Genomic DNA, 8,428 nt, shown 5'->3' on the forward strand with positions numbered 1-8,428 from the left:
TTCCATGGCCATACAGGACTCAGAGTGCTGGCAGCAGTGTCCCTGAATGTCCCTGGGGAGACTGTCTCGTACACATATGCTATGTACTTAAATGCCAGCATTACTCAGAGGATACTCTGCTATACATTTCATTCACTTCAAATGCAAACTATGCCATTCCCCAGCTATTGTAATGCTTGGATGAGATCACTCCCTGCATGAAGAGCAACTGTATGGAGGTCAGTATGGAAAGATAGAAGTGATGCTACTGGATAGACATTTGAAGAAGTTTTCAACACCATCCCTTTGCTTTTATAGTTGGCATCTGCTCCACCATCACCAAAACAGCTTTGAGTTGCTGTGCTCCTGGATATCTCTGTGATTCTAGATGCCCATATGGCAAAATCAGCAGGAAAAGCCTTCTCCTACCTGTGGCTGGCCAGAAGATGGAGAGCCATCCTGTCATACACAGACCTGGCTCTGGTTATCCATTTATTAGTGACTTTCAGACCTTTTTGTAGCACACTATGCACAGTCCAGGCATGCTAAAGGAAATACAGCCAAGTTGTCTCAAATACTGCCTCTCGTTCCATGACCATGACCTCCTGAGGAACAAGACAGAACAAGAATACAAGCCCAAATAAGTAGGGCCCTACCAAATTCACAGCCATGAAAAATGTGTCACGGACCATGAAATCTGGTTTCCTTCTGTGAAATCTGGTCTTTTGTGTGCTTTTACCCTATACTATACAGATTACATGAGGGAGACCAGTGTTTCTCAAATTGGGGATCCTGACCCAAAAGGGAGTTGCAGGGAGGTTGCAAGGTTAATTTAGGGGAGTCACAGTATTGGTACTCTTACTTCTGTGCTGCCTTTATAGCTGGGTGGTGGCTGCTGACTGAGTGCCCAGCTCTGCAGGCAGCAGTGCAGAAGTAAAGGCGGCAATGCCATATTATGACAGCCTTACTTTTCTGCTGGCGGCAGCCACTGCTTTCCTTCTGCCCAGCTCTGAAGGCAGTGCCGCCACCAGCAGCAGTGCAGAAGTAAGGGTAGCAGTACCACAACGCCCCTACAATAACCTGGCAACCCCCCCACAACTCCTTTTTGGACTAGGACCCCCTACAATTACAACACCATGAAATTTCAGCTTTAAATAGCTGAAATAATTAAATTTACAATTTTTAAAATCCTATGACCGTGAAATTGATCAAAATGGACCATGAATTTGGTAGGATATAAGAAATATATCCTAAAGAAAACCTACCTACTTCTGGATAGGGCCAGAGAAGAAGAAACTGAGTTCTTTGTGTTCTATATTCCACAATGATGGGTGTTGTTTAAAAACCTTATAGATGAACAAATGGACAAAAAGCTCCCAATGTCATTAACAATGACACATTTCCAGCATGCTTTTTATACATGCAGAGTTTTATTATGAGGGGGGAAATCCTTTTAGTAGTCGTTTGTGTTGTATCATGTAGGTCACAGCAGAGTTTGGCCTCTCTTGTATAAACATTCTACATTGATAATGAAAACTTTAATCCAAAATGGAAAAAATCTTCTACAAAATGTGCAAACACAGTCATAGGGAAACAGTTGAAAGCCATAACAGCTATTCTGGGGAAACAGTGATTGATGTTTTGTGTAATTAGAATACAAATCTCATACTAAATAAGTATGCAGTCACCAGCCAATTAATTACTCAAATTCATTATAAAGAACGCCAGGGCCACAATTAGCTATTGCATATTCACCTCTCATTCGAATTACATATTTTTAGACAACACTAAAAAAGCAATACATTTATTTATTTTGATTTTAAATATTTTATAACCACACCCTGCCATAGGCTCTAGGCACTTTAACTTATGATAAAAACAGCAAGTCATGTATATAATAGAAGCACCACAATAATATAACACTGGCATTCATTTCTGCCTTCAGCTACACTGATGGAACTAGGAACGCCATTGGTTCCAAAGGGTTCCACCAATGGCTGTGAGGGATCCAATGGGATTCCATGGCAGTAAGTGAGAGCACAATTTGGTCCAGGAAAATTAAAGCTATACCAACAGCACAGCTTATCATCTTCTTTCAAGAACTTTCAGGGAAAGCAACTTCCTCAGAGAGCTCCACAGGGACACCTTGACAGATGTGATTCTGGTAGCAGTCTAGGACGTCCTTTAAGAAAGGCAGAATGCACAGTGCTTAAAGGCCTCTTTGCTGCAGATATAGGCCTAAAAATATTTGTATCCTCAACTAGATGGGAAGGTTATCAATGGACAGGGAAATTGACCTGACTAGTTATTGCAGAATGAGTTGTTCTGCCATAACTATTCTGGCATAGCTCCCCATGTGGACATTATTCTGGGATAAAAATCATTTATTCTAGAACTATTACTCCATTTTAGAAGTGCACTAATTATTCTGGAATAAAGAGACTTTTGTTCTGAAACAGAATGTCCACACAGGGAGCTATTCTGTAATAGCTATTCCAGTCAAATTCTCCACATAGACAAGCCTTGAGAAAGACAAGTGAGAGGGTAATACAGTGGGAAGTACTGCAGTTTCTTTCTTTTCATTCCACACAAAGCATTCAGAAATATGTCAGAATGTGTGGTGCCTGAGAACACACCAGGGCAATTTCCATTCATTCAACACTTGTCATTCTTAGATGGAAAATTCATAAATGAGCTCAGGAACCAGAGATCTGTGCAATGTCTTATGCATAAAGGAATCAAACTATGGAGGGTTAAAAAAAGTGATGAAGTGTCAGTTTCCTTTTGTTGCTGACAAGGCCAGTTGATACTAAACTGTGGGGATTCTGTGTTTATGAAACACTAAGTAGTGATAAAGAAATGGTGTTATGAATGGTCCACATCTAAGCAAAAAAGATCCAGGAGGATTTTAGACTCTGGAAATCATTTTAAAAAAATTAATTGGAGTAGTAATTTGAGAGCCCAAATGTTTCCAGCAATCACATACACTGTGGTCTTCAGATATTACAAGACATAATCTATCTTGATGTTGAGTGACAAGGAGGATAGTCTGTGAGCAGTAGCAAGGGTACTCAATGAAACTATGGTTACTTAGTGGTGTCACCTTTTGAGCCTACTTCTTGCTTTTATTAGCTGTGACCATATGGAGCTCACAGATGGCAAATAAAACAGTTACATCTTGTTCAAATAAGTGGGGGAAAGAACAGTAAATAAATTGCTGGCAAAAATCAAGATCAGTGATGCATTGGGTACGTGTCAGTGGGGCCTCAATGTCAGATAGATCATGGCAGTTTTGTCCCTTAGGGAGTTTTCAGTTTTAAAATTTGAATCTACTGGACTTAGAAGTGAGAAAGGATCTGACACTAATTGCCTGGGTTGAGAGGGAAAAAATGAGGCAGAAACTCATTCCCTGCCTTCCAACCCTCAGGCATTTCCTCATTTCCCATTCCTAATGAGAGGCTTCTTCTCTCCTCCCTTCCCTAGAAGATTACCTGTATTTTTTCTCTACACCCCTTCATTCCCCCACCCACTATGAAAGTGCTTGCTCAGTATTCCCCATTCTATCTGATTGGTTAAGGAGTGCTTTTCTGATTGGTGTGCTCGGTTGCCTCTGCCTGAGCCCAGGGACAGAGTGAAGCACTGACTGGTATGGTCCATTTGCAAGCACAATGGTGCCAATGTACACAGCCAGAGTGAGTAGGATGTGAGGATCAGGAGGCCAAAATTGCATCCTCACTAGTTAGAACTTGGGTGGGCCCCCATTCACAGCACTACCAAGTTAGTTGTTGAACTATGATGATTAAAGGCATTCTCTCAGCGGAAGGGTTTAGCAGCAATAAGGTAATGAATGTGCGGGTGCTTGATCTTGAATATTGATCTACATCCCAAAATGTGTATAGGATTCTTCAGGCAGTGTGTTGGATTGTCAGGGGAATAGACACTTTCAGCGCTCTCCCCCCAGAGGCAAGACCTGGAATTACAAGCTAGTACGGCTGAATAGGTCTAACCGCCAAACAGTGGAGCAGCCATCACAGGGGAATACTCTAGATGGCTGGGCTGGCAAATCGGGGAACCCCAAACAGGCTGAGTGTATGTCTTCACTACACAGTTAACCTGTGCTCTTATGGGGCTTTTAACCCCAACCCCCCTACCATCTATACACAAAAACTTTGGACCCAGGTTTGGAGGTGCTTTAAGTCTGGGCAAGCTTACCTGGCTGGGGGTATAGGTTGGAACCTGGGTGCTGCTTTCATTCGGGCAACAACCCACCTACTTTGCAGTGAGGATGCACGAAAAGCAAACCACTCAAGTTCTTACAGTCCTCCAATGCCCTTCCTACAATTCCTCCCACAGTCCCACTATTAATACAATTAACTGGGAAAGAAACTCAGAACATCTCAGAGCCATGGGCTATGCCCCCAAAACATATGTGGCTAACTGAAGAAACAGTGAGGACGGTAATGTGGCTATGCAGTGGGAAAACTCAAATCTTGGCTAGGCTAACCTGGACAATCAGTTCTAGGTGCTAGACACCCTGGTTAATTGCGCAGTGAAGACATACCCTCAGGCAAAGGACGCCTTCACACCTAGGCCCTGTAACAAAAGCCATTGAGATATATGATACTGAGCTCAGGTTCACACAGGGAGGGTGAGGCTTGGAGAATCCTTGACCAGGGTGAGGGGAGGAAATGATTTAGGGAACATACTCTCTGGAAGGCAAATTGAGATCAGGCTGGGTCCTACAAGCTCCTGGGCTTGCTAAAAGAACATCTGGTAGGTCTGTTCTGTTCCCATATCTCAAGAGGGAAGCCTGTCTATCTTAGCTGGTAATGAAGTGTAAGATTATATGAGTCAAGGCTGTTTATTGTTTTGAAATCATTTTCTCTAATGCTCTGTTCCATTTATTAAACAAATCTACTTATAGACTCATAGACTTTAAGGTCAGAAGGGACCATTATGATCATCTGGTCTGACCTCCCGTATGATGCAGGCCACAAAGCCGTCCCTACCCTTTCCCTTGAGTCTGCTGTTGAAGTCCCTAAATCCTGTGGCTTAGAGACTTAAATTAGCAGAGAATCCTCCTGCTAGCGATCCCTAGTTTTAAGACTTGTTTTAAGTCTGTCCATCACTATAAGATTTGTCACAAGCTCCTGAAGAGTTCCCCATGTCCAGTCAGACCTGCATGGTAGTAAGCGGTTATCATGGAGTGAGTGTTGTACCCAGATCTGGGTCTAGGAGTGGGAAAATTGCAAAAATTCCTTCTCAAATAAGGAAGGAAGTGCACTGAGAGAGCACAAAGGAAACAGATATAAACAGCTCTGTTACCAGGACAAATCGAAAATACAATAAAGAAATAATGGATTAAAAAAAAAACCATTCAGCACCAATTGATAGGAATATCGGGTGGGTAAAACCATGGCGCCTAAGTATTGCAGGCTGTGGAAGTGCAGAAGTGAGGAAATGCACTACATTTTACCCATTATAATCACTTTATACTACAATTCTCAGACAAATGAAAGATTTCAGTGGTCCAACCAGTGGGTAAATAGTTAAAAGAGCTTAGCCAGGTGGAGCAAGACTCTGAGATATCCAGGTTTCCTCTCACATCTATTCACTAATTTGCTTGGTTTTCTTGGCATTCTTTAACATATTCAGTGTTCAAGTTAGTTCTTCATTCAAGAGCATGGGCATTCACAATGGTGGGTTACATTAACCTTATGCCATCTGATGCACAAAAAACTAGCTATGGTTAGAATTAAGTCAGAGACAGGATATGTGCAAAGAGAAGCAGCATTTAGCAGCTATATCTAGAAAGAGGCGTGTGCATTGTTCGGATATGTGTGCTGGAATGGCCTCCTTGTTAATTGGCAGTTTATATTTATGCCTGTGTCTGTATGCAGTGTTTTGCATAATCTATTCTCCCCCTGAGAGAGAAATGTAAAACAATGTAGCTGATAACAGAATTAAAGAGAGAGAAGACCGAGAACTATTGGAAACTAGGAGCTCTACCCTTCACTCTTACTCAAATAATTTGCTACTATAGGTATATCATACTCCATGTACTGCTTGTCCTTTTCTACAGATAGGAGTCAGCACCGGTACAACTACACCAATTGCTTATCACCAGTTAATGTATAGGGACTATTCCTGACCATGGACAAATGGTAACATTTACAGAAGTGCCTAAGGGCCAGATTTTTTAAAGGTATATAGGTCCTAAAAATCCAGGTAAGCACCTAGTGGGATTTACAGAAGCACCTAAGTGCTCATCTGCCATTGGAACCTGAATCTTTAGGTGCCTAAATACTTTAAAAAGGTAAACAGGACTTAGACTCACTTTCATGTTTTTGAAAATGTTACCCAAAGCCTTATCAAGGATGCAGTAGACTGGGAAATCCCACTTGATTGAGACCTTTCCTAGGGGACTGAATTAAGCCCAATGAGACATTTAGAATGCCACAATGCTGCTTCCTTGAGATGGCTATTCTGAGGAGTTAGGACTCCTGGAAGTGGTACTCATCTACGATCTTCATGATACTAAGAAGCTGTTGGTGTTTTCTCTCCGCTAAATGAAATCTACACCAAACATGGTTTAATGTCCCCTTTCAGGTCATTTCAAATGTTCCTTAAAATTAACTCTCTTCAGGCTGGCAGGATCACCAGACTTTTCAGAAACTTGGTTCCATTATACGTCTGTAGTCAATTGCATTTTGCCAGAAGTTTTGGAAATAGCACGCTGGGCCTTTGTTGGTAGCAGGCCTCTGCTACCATTGAAGTCTTTGTTATTTATTTATTTCAATAAGTGCCCATCTAGATTATTATGGGTGTGTTTATGATAGCTGCAATTTACAACTTCATAATATCCACTAAAATAAATTGCTCCCTCTCATAGGGTCCACTCACCACTACTGGCACCTCCTCCTGGTCACTCTGGGGTTAGCTCTTTCCAGGTGCTGTGCCCTCCTCTGGCAGTCTCTCCACCCATCTTCTTCTCTCACCCTGCAACCCCTCTCGCTCTAGGAGCTGCAGCTTCTTGTTTGTGATTTGGCCTTCCGGCTAGGTCACTATAGTCCTCCTCTTCAGGGGTATAACCAGGGCCGGCGCTTCCACTAGGCGACCCTAGGCGGTCGCCTAGGGTGGCAGGATTCGGGGGGTGGCATTTTGCCGCCCTCGGCAGAAATTCGGAGGCGGGTGGTCCTTCCGCTCCGGATCTTCGGCGGAAATTTGGCGGCGGGTCCTTCACTCGCTCCGGGACCCCCGCCGCTGAAGACCCCATGCACCCTGAATACTCAGAGGAGGAGCACTGCCGCCTAGGGCGGCAAAAACCCTGGCGCTGCTCCTGGGTACACCTTAATCCCTTCAAGTCTTGAGTGGGGTGGACACTCCATCATATTCTTTTGCCAAAATCTTCACAAATAAATCCCACCCCTCAACCCTACTATGGGATGTGCATCCCCAAAACTCCTCAACCTGTCCCCATACCCCAAAACTGAGCTTATAGGTTTGCTATGTGAAAAGTAAATCCATCTGAGCACCATTTCACATATGAAAAGACATCCTCTGTGCTAGCCTGAACTAACTCCCTTTGAAGTGGATGGCTAGGCTCCCATTAATTTCAGTGTGAGTTGGACTGAGCCCTTTTATCAGGTATACATCTTAATCAGAACAAGAAGTCACCCAATGGGGCCTCATGATTGAGCAGATATCACAGTATGTAAATTAAAGACCTTCTGTTAGTTTAATCAGAGGCTATGCCTACGCTACCACATTTGTTGGTAAAATGTTTGTTGGTCGGGGTGTGAAAAAAACACTCCCCTGACAAACATACGTTTCACCGACAGAAGCGCCGGTGTGGACAGTGCTATGGTGGCAGAAGATGCTCATAGCTATCGTCACTCATTGAGGTGGTTTAATTATGCTGATGGGAGAGCTCTTTTCTGTCAGTGGAGTGGCTACACGGGACACCTTCCAGAAGCACAGCTGCAGCAAGATTGCTGTGCTGCTATAAGGTCTGTCGTGTAGACATAGCCTGAGACTTCTTCTCTTTCCTCAATTAAGTACAACACAGTGAAATAGAAATTGATCCCAATCGAGCCAAGAGTTCACCAAAGTCTGAGTTCTAATAAGACTTTTTGTGCAAAAGTCTGTGACATCTTTGCTAACAAGGTACAGCAGCAGCCTTAGAAAAGTCTTTTCATTTTGGGACTGGCTCTAGAAAGATTCACTCCTATTCTTTTGTCATCAGCATGGCCATGCACACTGCCAAAGTAGGATTCAAGAAAATCAGATAAAAAAGATAACAAGTTGGAATTTAGGCTCTATTAGAAAGTATTTAAAATAGCCACCGTGTCTAGTGCCTAGTTAGAAGCTACAGTATCCCCAAACAAGTAGTAATTGAGGAGGAGAATTAAAAATAGTTAACAGAGTCCTAAAGTGAATCGATTACTAT

This window comes from Chrysemys picta, chromosome 1 (genome assembly GCF_011386835.1).
Source record: "Chrysemys picta bellii isolate R12L10 chromosome 1, ASM1138683v2, whole genome shotgun sequence".
NCBI classification, from domain to species: domain Eukaryota; kingdom Metazoa; phylum Chordata; order Testudines; family Emydidae; genus Chrysemys; species Chrysemys picta.